The following is an 11,891-nucleotide window of genomic DNA, read 5'->3' as shown; positions in this document are numbered from 1 at the left end:
TTTGTGCAAATATGATGAACTGTTTTAAAATAAAAATAAGACAGCATTTTTACTACGTAAATCCAAGAACAAGGCAACCCAGAACACTTTCCCATATGCAAGATTCTACTCAAAAGCAAAAGCAAGCCAGCAGGAAAAGGGAAATCAAGGAAACTCTCTGCAATATGAAGTACCTATGACGAGTGACTCTTTAGAGGGCTGTTGGCACTTGTTGTCACGGGTGATATGAATTTCCATGGACTCTTGCTTAGGACAGTAAATTAGAGCAGTTTCAACACAAGAAAGCCAGGTTTTGAGGCAACCTCCCAGTGGAACAAGTAACCTAATTAGTTTAAAGATGAAGCCTGGTAGAGTCATGAATGGTATAGGCCACAAGCTCCCACAAGGACCTGGATTTAACCACACAAGAATCCCTGTTTGGTCCTGCATTGCTAGGTGAGAGGAGACTAATGTCTTATGTGCCTGTAGGTGCTTTGGGGGCTACTTTAGCCTTGCACAGAAGTCACAGAACAGTAACAATACAGGTTTACACCAGGCTGGCTGAGTGGCAAGGCCCTTCTGGGGAGCTGGGCAAGGATGGTTCTGAACTGGAAAAAATGACTTATCTTTCCAATGGTCTTTAAGCTCCTACTGTGTAGGCCTCTGCGGCACTTTTAAGCCATAAACCATCTGCAAATCAACAGTTTCTCAGTAGTAATACTAAATATGCACATTAAGGTCCCGTTTCTGCAAATTTTATAAATCCTTGGGAGATGCATTATGATCTATCTAAACAGCAGTGCCACAGCCAACAAGGTATTAGACACCCTCATATCATAAACAACTTACCGACTTAGTAGAATTGATCAGGTTTATCAACCACAAAAATTATCCTTAACATCAACCTGTACAGAAAATACGATCAATGAAACTTTACTAGAAGTGTGACCTACTAAAGACTCTCTTTCAAGTCATATCCACTTCCAAATGTTTATCAGTCATGGGAAGAAAACCACTAGCATCTCTAGACACTGATATATTCAAGCTTTTTGCAGGCTATTCAAGACTTGGGCCACGGCTTTGTTGTTTTTTGTTAGAATTCCCACTCTGAATCATGTTTTTATATTGACTAGTCATATAAAACAACACCTCTTTCTAGTGTCCTACAACCTCATCTCTGCAGGGCAGTGACATTTCAGACAGAGCTCTGCAAATGGACCCTGTAGGAAGCACAGCAGATAGTTCACTTGATTTGTTAATCCTACCACTTGCTGTTAGGTGCCAAATACATCTTAAGCAGTGTGGGTCAAGATTTTCTGATTGACAGGCTGACATAATCAGAAACTCCAAATACAGAACGAACCTCAATCATAATAAGCTCAACAAAATGTTATAATCCAGCCCCAAGAGCTTGATCTCAGTAATTTATATGTACATCCCTTTACACTTAGTCACCTTAAATAAGAAGTAATTCTTTTAATGTTTCACATACTGAGGGAAAGTATGAGAAAGCTCAAGTATACTTCCTTTCCTGTCCTAGGGGACTCCAGATGTTATTTATGAATGTGAATTTATGTGGTACTTCTGTTCTGTAAGTGCTATGACCCATTCATGGTTTACTGTCGGTGACCCTACTGTGCTGCACATAATTCTGACTGTAAGATATTAACATTGTCCTTAACCTTCAAAGTGCTTTCTCAAGCAGCATCAAACTTTTCACCATGTTAGAGATTTTGTTCATGTTAGGAGATATTTGATTCCCTGTAAAGAAGGAAATACTCAGCACAGATTAATCTTTTAGGCATTCATGTAATTTTACCTTCATTAATTCTTGACTTCCCACTAACCTGGAAAAGCTGAAGTGGGGGGTCCACAGAGGGGTGGAAATACAGCTGGGAGAACAATGCCTGGAATTGCTTTAGCTGGCATGCAATTCCCAAAACACCACACCACTGTTTCTGCACTCAAATTCTTACGACTATAAAAACAGTGGGGAAACCATGTTACTGTATGAAAAAAAGCTGCTTTTGATAGAAGGGGGTAAAGTTGCATAATGAAAAGACATATTTGGGCCTGAACAAATTCACCATTTTGCCCAGAGGGAGAAGTGCAGTCATTTACATTGTGAATAGGAGGGTTGGCTGACAGAAAAAGGTTTTCACATCCTTGCAAGAGTGTCAGTTTCCATTAAGTGAAAACGGGTACTCTTCTATAGCTCTCTTTTCAATACTCTTGATCACCCTCAGTCCAGAGACCAGAAATGCCAAGGTCAAGAACAAGCCCCCAGTTTCAGAGTCAAAAGTTCAAAAATGACCTTTTGCAAAAATAGAAATCGTTTCACTAGTCCCTCTGGGCCTCCTGGACTTACACTGCTTTTTCACAAGGAACCACTTGGTAACACTTCAACTTAACAGGCTAAGTTACAGCTCTGTTAAATCAGATATTACAGGTAGAAATGCTTTTCTTTCCACTAACACTCCTAAATCTTCAAAAATTAAACCAGGAGACAGCTAAATCAAGAATGTTTGACTACATCATTTTTTAAATTTAGTTTGCAGAAAATTAATTTGCATGCATTAATAGTAACCTAAAACATTCTGCATTAATTGGGACCTGCTTAGAAGGCACAAAGGTGCACATCTGTCACTTGCACAAAGAGGTCCTGCTCAGAGAATCACAGAAAGGTTTGGGTTGGAAGATACCTGAAGGATCATCTCATTCCAAACAACTCCTCTGCCATGGGCAGGGACACCTCCCACTAGACCAGCTTGTTCATGATTAACACTCAATGTTACAGTAGTAATATTCATCATAATCCAAATTCCCTCAACATAACTCCATAGAAGACTATAGGTGAGATTTTAAATCATCTCATATTAGGTCTCCTCATCAGTCCTTCCTGTAGGAAACACCTGTACACCTACTTGAGCATAATAAACTATTTTGAGAACACTGCTGCTAAATTGTTTGTTCCCTGCAGTGGAATGAGCTAATAATTCATTTTTCCTTATCCAAAGCTCAGCTCACTAATACCTCAATTATTTTCCTTTTCCTTTATTTCATGTAAAAGAGTGAATTAGCCAGGGTCAGTAGGATGTGTCATGTCCATGTCAGGGGGGTTGGAACAAGATGAATTTAAGGCCCCTTCCAACCTAACCCTCTTCATCCTTCTCTTATATATAGTCCACCTATTATTTTTCAGGGTGATTTTGCTGATATTCCACTCTTACCCTGCCTTTAGCAGAGACTGCCAGGCTTCTTGCTCAGTCCCAAGAATGCTGTTTAGTCTGTCAGCTCAGGATGCTTGTGCATGTTTCTGTTATAAGCTTTTTTTTTGCAATGCCACTTCAGTTCTCTTGTAGAAAATTTGCTGGATTTAGTGAGACAATAATGTTTTCTCCATTACTGCTTTTGTCATCAAATCTACCACTGAAAGAAAAACACAAGCACATCTAGTAAAGAGGTGCAGAGTCAAATTAGGAGGAGGCTTTGTTCCTTGTTAACAGTTTAAAGTCCCCCTTTATCCCTCTCATGTCTGGCTCAAGCAAAGAGGGAAAGAGTACCCCAGGAGGCCCGGGAATTGCTGCAGCTTTGTTCCATGTTCCATCTCCCCTCCCAGCTGCAGGTGGAGATGGGGCTGAGGAGAAGCCAGCTGCTGGGAAAGCTCCTCTACTCCTTTTTCAGAAAATGCAGAACACTGAGCAATGTGTATGTACTGTGCAAACTGAATGCAGTTCAGAGCCTTGTTCATCCCAGGGACCTGAAGAAGCAGTTGAAACTCCCTGCTTTTCCAAATGCTGTGTCTTTGCCTGAATCCTTCTTTAGGAAGAATTTACAGTGCTGAATCTTATTTCCTCTTCAGGAATAAGAAGCATGGCAGATACTGCCACCCTGTGTTGCCAATTCTCCATTTGAATAGCAGGTTTTTCCACAGCTAGGGATGAACACAGCTCAAAGTTTCATAAATATGTATCTTTCTTAAGCTATTTGGGAAGAAGGGGGATGGCCATATAGTTTTATCTTCTCTGGTAGGTTAGAATTCTCATGCTTTTACTCACCTTTCAGCACTTTTCCATATTTGTCATCTCTAAAAATCCCATCCCTCCCAAATTAATGCTGATCACCTTTCCATGGAGGGGGAGAAGGGTGAGATAAGTGACAGCCCAAGTGAGAAGTTTGGATCCTGAGAATTACAAGAATGCTTCCACAGAAATACCCCATCATACCTGATGGCCACTCCAGTGTCCCCTGCCATAAGGAAACAATATTTTACCCTGGGAAAGAAAGTTCAGTTGTGGCTGTTCTGAGCTCTGGGGAATGCTGGCTCTAACTGGTTCAGCCCTCTGTGTGCAACTGTGTGTGTGGTTTTAACAGATCTAAGCTGCTCCTGCTCAAGAGGCAATATTCCATTTACATCCCAGCTATAAAGTTTTGGCAGTGGTCTCCTTGGTTTGTAACAGTTAGGGACTAGGGCAGATATTCTTCTCCCTAATGGGGAAAGGTCAATATTTTTTATACTAGTTTTGTGATTTACTTTTTTTTTTTTTTAGTATTGCAAAGAAAGCACTTTAAATCTTTGTTGCCTGAATGAATTAGGGAATAATACTGGACCACCCTACAAGCAGAGCTGAATGGTTGTAATTTTGCAGTATTTCCCCTCAAGCAGTCTCTCTGGAAAATGTGTCAGTGATAATAGATCATTCTTGTTTCAAGTAATTGATAGCAAATTTCCAAGTCTCTCAGCATATACAGCATGAACCCAGCTGGAGCTCCCCAAATCACCTTGCAAGTCACTGTAAAGGCCAGAAACACTTACAGTGGCAGTGCAGGATCACAGAACTCTATAAACTTTTGCTGCTAACTGCATTCCAGAAGAGACAGAATGGAAACAAATACCTCCAGAAATGACAATAAAAATAACTGAGAACGATAATGAAAATTTACCAGTTTAGAAACAAATGTGGCTTGCCTGCCTTTAGCAGCCACAGGGGGGGAAAAAGTTATTTGCACATCATTAAGGATTTTCTGCAGGAAGTATCATTTGTGGTCAGTGAAAGTTTTAACAGCAGGATCTGTCTTCAACTATTTCCAGGGAATGAGGAAGGAAACTCTTCCCCAAGCAGACCTCGCTCCTGGATAGACTGAAACAGAATACCTCAGGAAATCCATTGTGACTTCTCACAGAATTCCTTGAAGGATAACCCATTTCTGGGAACAGACTCACAATTACTGGGCTTTCTTAGCAAGAACAGAATAAGTTCTTCAGCATTCACTTCCTTTGCCTATCCAAAGGATAACTACAGAAACTGGGGAGCACCTTTTCTCAGGAGGTGTGCTCTCCCTTCAGCATTCACATCCAAAAGGCTCTTGCTGGTGCTCATTTTAGCCAAAGTCTATCCTGAGAGAATATTGAACAGTCCTAGGAGAAGTGGCCTTTTCTCTTTAGAGGGAGGTGGCCTGAGTTCACAGAAACATTTCTGCTGCATTCTTGAGCAGGCCTTGAGGAGCTAGAAACAGCACATAGTCTGACATGGCCCTGAAAAGCATCCATATTACCTTCTCAATGGAAGAATCTAGCACAGCTAAACTGGGATAAAAATTCTGCAAAGTTGTACTTGGAGAGCTTTTTTTCCTTGGGTGAGAACTGCTGAGAAAGGGGACACCTTTTCTATTTAAAAACATTGTTACACATCTAACCCAAACTCACAAAAACATTAATAAAACCAAACCAAATCACATTACCTACTCACTTCTTCCACTCTGTTTTTACCTGTTTCTTCTTGTTATGCCAAGGATATTGTTTTCTATTGCTCTAACTCAGATGTGTCCAACTTCCAGATTGTTATGCTTTTCAGCACAATTCTCAGCCTGCAACTTGGCAAGGAGAGCTTCTTACCAAGTTCCCTTGAAAAGTTTACAATGCCCAGACACTTCCCCCAGTCAGTACCCCAAATCCCTGCTTATTGCAGAAACTCCCCCTCACTACATGCAAACAGGAATTCACCAGGATGAAGCAGCCCAGAACATTCCCTATGCAAGCCATGTATTCTCTCCGACCATCTCAGTGTATGACAAGGTCATTCTGTCAGTCCTCAGACACTGGACTGAGAGAGAAATATAATGCTGCCAGAAAAGCATCATGTAGCACTGGACCAGGACAGATTCACATCAGCAACATAATAACTTACATTGTTCAGTTACAGTGATGAACTGCTTGGAGATATCCACATAGAGAGGCAAAAAAAAAAAACCATGGACCACATCAAATGATTTTGACAATACCAAGAGCAGTTTTTGTCAAAGTCTTCTCCAGAGGTCATTGAGAACTTGCAGATTTTACCAGCAATCCAACAGTGCCCACTACAAAACACTTGCTCTTTTAGCCAAGCTCTTACCCATGCAGGAATAAACAATAGATTTCCTTTGTGGCTCCACATGCCATAGTTCCACAAAACCCCCACAGAGATTGGCTCTCCTGCATTTACTTTGTGTGGAACACAGATGATCACAAATAATCATCAGCTTATTTTAACACCAGCAATTCTTGCTTACTGGCCAGTTACTTTATGTCAGTAACATACCTGGCAAAAGAGGGGTGTACTCTAGAATCTGCTATAGACATGAGTCTATTTCCTATTTGTTTTCCCTTTAAAGTACTGGTTCTATGTTATCTAGTCTCTAATTACAAGGTGACACTCCCACATTGAAGATATTTGCTGTCTCACCTGCACGTTGTATTTTGGAAGTTTGGGGGAATGACCAAGTCTCAAAACAGACTGCTTTGCATTTTGGTTACACCCTGGACAATTCCAACATGCACATTCTCAGTCCCATCCCAGTGTCTGCTACAGAGCAGGATTAGAAAAAGCTACAACCTTCAGACAATGGAGGAAACGTTGCCTTTGTAGAGGTTTACCTGGAATTACCAGCATTTCACTATCTTGAGCTTGTCTTGGAAAGCTTCTAGTGAACTTCACACAACCTCAAAACTGAGGTGTCTGCAGTAGTGAGTCTTTGGAGCACTCCCTGAAATATTCCACCTACACAAACAAGATCCTGTGCTCCAATCCACCTTTCACAGGTCAAGACACCATTCTGTTTGCATCAATTTGCTCATGAAAACTGGATTCCAGTCCTGGCATTTCCTGCCTTTTACAGAAGCTGTGCAAGAAGATAAGGATGTTCTGAGTCAGCACACAGCACAGTGGCTGGCAGCAGCACATACAAGATGAGGGGAGTGTTTGTCTTTGGGAATACATTATACTGTAGTGTAAGTGCATTCATTATCAAATTTAAGGCTTTCCTTTGTGAAAGACATCATTGTCAAGTCTCACGTGCTTTTGGGCTGCATCTCTGTCAGACTGTACTGCTGCATTAATGCCAAGTCATAGCCAATTAGCATTTTAAAAACACCTTCATTTTACACACAACCTTTTTGACCGTGGCAAGCTCAACATAACCTCTCCAGCAGAAGGGGTTGTAAAGCAGCATGAACTTCAAAACATCCCCACAGACTTACCCTGAGCTCTGCCCTGCCAAAGTGCCTCCTCTGCAGGGTAAAAGTGAAAGATCAATTACAGACAATTACAGCTATGCCAGCCAGAGGCATAATTTCAGATGTGTCAGGGACAAGCACACTGGTTGCCTGTACTGGTTCCAGCAGACTGATTAGCTCTAAGCCTGGCTGGCCTGGGAGCCAGAAAGTGTGGCAAGGTAGGGCAATTCACACTAACTAACTACGGAAAGAAAAAAGCTACCACAGATGTGCTGATTAATGCAAGTTTTGAAGTAGTTTTGAGTAGCTGAAAGAATCAAATCAGAGACATTGAGCCTGCCTCCATATGGGAGGCTGAAAAGACTTGGTTCCAGAACACACTGAGGGGCAAAAACAGCACTCACCAAACAAACCCTGTGTATGCATTTGCAGAATGAGCTGTGAGGAAGCCCAGGACAGACTCCAGATCAAACACCAACTATTGTAAGAAAAACAATATTGAGATCTAACAATGCGTCAGGTTGAAGGACTTGGTGATAACCTCACATGCAATTAACTCTGAGCATTTTAAGGAATTAATGCTCCTCAGTTTTGTCAGCAGTGGCTTGTGCTAGCTGGCACTTCAAATTGGCATGAGTTTTGTGGTCACCAGCTCCTAAATCTCAGTTGACAGACAGGGTTGCTTGGTTCTGTAGAGGTGACTGTGTTCAAATCCAACTGCACCAACACATAGTTTAAGTCATCTATGAATCACTTCAAAAATGTCCCACTAAAGGTACAACACACACCTCACTTTCAGCTACTGCAAAATGGTACAAGATAAAATAATTCACTGGGTTAATGAATTTTTCATTTTTAATCACAACTGTGCAGGCACTGGTATGTATCAATAATAGAAAAATTCAAAGGTTAAAAACAGTGTACAGTTTAGCACAGCAGGCAACATTTGAATAGAAGCACATAATTTTAATTTGCTTTGAAGTTTAAAGCAATCCAAACCAAAAGTTAACTATATAAATACAGAGTAAATGCACATAGTTTACAGCCAACTACATGTATGCAAGAATAATAGCAAACCTCACATGAGTACTGAAGTATTCTCAATCTGTCACCTGTGAGTGTTTAGCTATGACTCCTCGGGCATAGTTATGTTCACATATGCAGGGTAGGCAGACTCTTAAATAGAGGAACTGAAAAAACTTACATAACTCAGTCTTAACAGACAGAAAGTTGAAAAAAAGTAGTACATTTACCTAGGCACACTTCAGCATTCAGCTTGTTTTCCAAATCTGAACAGTTTAAACAGGAAGCAACATTTATAAAGGCTCTCCACTCTTGTCTCTGGAAGCATTCTTTTACAACGCTGCAGTTTGAGGAATGTTGCAGATGTCGTACAAAAAAAAACCAGACTAGCAGAAACTGTCATTAACAAACAAACAATCCGCTGTCATTAACACCTCAATCAGCAAGGGAAGATGCGGAGTGCGTTATGTAAACAGAGATGGGGGCAGAGATGGGTAAGTGGACAGGAGACAACCACAACACCAAAAACCTCCACAGCTCCCTGCTGTGAGCCCGCTGCCAAGCACGTAGGGCAGAGAGCGGGGCAGACAGCGCGGATCTCCAGGGCCCCGCTCCCGGCCCCGCTCCGGGCCCCGCTCGGGGCCGTGACTGGGGCCGTGACTCCCGCGGGGGCAGCGCCGCCTGCCGGCCGCGCCGCGGAGCCGCAGCCCCGCCCGCACCAACCTCGGCTCCGGCCGCAGGCAGGAGCTCGTTCCTCATTTCCCTGACTCCGAGTTCTTCACACGTCCTCTCGTCTAGCACACACAAGTGGGACATAAACACGTGACACCCAAATGCAAATCGAGATGACCAAGTTTAAATGCGCTGCTTTCAGCTCTGTAGTTAAAGATATTATTGAATGAAGCATCTAGTTATTTCCCTTGAGTTTTTATAATAAATATCAAGAAAACTACATAAATAATTTAATGATCTTTGGGAAATATATCAGAGGTAATTTTGCAGGTACTTTTAGTTTAAAAACAATGAAAAATCCCAATAAATGTTGGGGTTATGTTTGGTTATGCAAAAGAAGCCAAAACGATCACCCCTGAAGTTTAAAACAAAGCTGGAACACCCTTTAAAGCGGTGGAGTAATAAGCTGATTGTCTGCTTTTAGCTGTTATCTCCCATATTCAAGTGTCCTTGTTAAATTGTCCTACTTATCACCTCCAGGGGCTCTGCTCTTACCCAGAGAAGGCACACGCAGTACCCAGGGAATACCCAGGAATGGGAGACAAACACAGAACCAAGGGACAATGTGTCCAAACAGAGGAGAGAAACTCAATAAGCCTAGGCTACTCCAAGTATTCATTGTATTCATGAACTTAAAGCTGAGTATGGTCTTGCCAATTTAAGTTTTGGCTATGACTGAGTAATCTAGATAACCTGAAGAGTGACCCACCTTCTACATCACAAAAATTACACTAAGCCACTATTCCTGCATTTATTTATTTATCTGAACAAAAGCATCACATCAAGGCTTAGGTCAGTCATAAATACTCCAGTCTTTTCCTAGGGAGACCACTAGAAAAAGCCCACTTTAAAACACATTTAAGCACTCCTTTCACTTCTTTGAGACAATCAAGCTCACCATGGTCACCCCTCGGACCATGCTGTCTTTAAAAAGGGAACATTTTCCAAGCAGGGAGGTCAATACACACTGCAAGGTCAATGTACTTACTATGGGTGGCTTTTAGAGGGTGAGCAATTAATACAGAGAATTACATGAAATACTCAAATACTTGGACACTGTATGGAAAACATGACAAAATTCAAAATAAAGGAAAGCAAACGAGAAAAACCTAGACTGATTGTTCTGCAAGCTTTGAGGTTTTACAGAGAGCCTACAGAACCAGTGCAACAGAGATGCTATGGATTTACAGCATAAACTCCTGCACAGCTTACACAGAAATCAAACCACATGCTTTGTTTAAAACCAAACTGCATATTTCAAACACGGTTTGATTCCAGATAATCAGTAAGAGGAAGAAAAGTCATAAGCCCTAAGAAGGCCACAAAGTGCATAAGAAGTCATTCATAAAATAAAGCCATTGCACATGATGCACAGTTCAAGTGTACTGAAGTACCACACTGGAAGAGCTGAGAGCACAGTTCTGTCCATGCCAGTGTAGCAGCATTTATATGGAAAAAGCTATTGACCCCAACTTATAAAAATCATCATCTTCCTCATAAGGATAATGGATGCAGACTGAGAAGGTATCTGTCTGGAAAGGTGTAAAACTTCCTGTAACATTAAACTGCTTGACACTCCAGTTGTATGATTTTGGAAAATTCTGTAAATTATGACAGAATAAACCAGCAAAGCCTCACTGCTGAAGGCATTATTTTGCAATTGGCTTACAGAACAAAAGCAATGCCTGAATAATCAGACAATGTGGAGGACAAGGTTATAGCTCAGTACACAGGCTCAAGCTGACAGAAGTGATACAGCATTTATCGGGGGAATGCTTTCAAGAAAATATTATTTACAATTTCTCCATCCTTCTGCACAGAGCCTGTCTCCACTGACAAGATCTATCACAACTTCAACTAATTTCTGCTTTCTGGTCACCTAGCCACAGTGATAGGTGTTCTCTCCCAGTACTCCCATATAAACACTGGTAATCCAAGGCAGGATTTGCCAGATATTTAAGGGTAATACAGCTTGTGCTTAGGCAGCATGAAACTGAGTGAATCCTGTCTTCACAAATGGGAGGGGTGGACTAGTTGAGACCTCATCACATTATAGCCTTTTTAAGGATTTGTAATGTGGCATTCAGCAACTTCCTTAGCTGTGTGAGAGACCTGAACATACTGGCAAGGAAAACTGATGATACAGGACAATGTTTCATAGGCCTCTCTTAGGAAAAGTTCCAGAAAAGAAAAAGCATGATGCAGCAGGACCAGAAGTCCACATAGACCAACATTAACAGACCAACAACCTGAAGAGTTGAACAATCAGACCCTCTCTCATTAACCTACAACACTGCTCAAACATCAAGGAAAAAAATGAACAATCAAAACCAAAAAGCTACAACAGGAATCACCTTTTGTAGTGACAAAATAACTGTTCTGGGTCCCTGCACCATATTTTGTCTTGAGGTAGCAACACAGAAATCTTCACACACTTACCACACTACCTCAGTCTCTTTATGAATCTTCAGAGCAACTAAATGGAAGTTTCAGGTATAGAAAGCTATAAAAGTACTGTCTTGCCCATTCCCCCAAACAGGTTACTGTGCAGTAAAACAGAACAAAAATGATGTAGTTGAGAGCAATCACTAAGAGAAGGTAATAGGACTGCCCAGCAACATACTTCACGTCCCCTCCCTCACCCATCAGGTCTCTGAAGATG

Source organism: Passer montanus, unplaced genomic scaffold, assembly GCF_014805655.1.
Source record: "Passer montanus isolate IOZ18808 unplaced genomic scaffold, ASM1480565v1 scaffold48, whole genome shotgun sequence".
Lineage (NCBI taxonomy): Eukaryota > Metazoa > Chordata > Aves > Passeriformes > Passeridae > Passer > Passer montanus.
The sequence above is the reverse complement of the archived record's forward strand: the minus strand, read 5'-3'. Positions refer to the sequence as shown.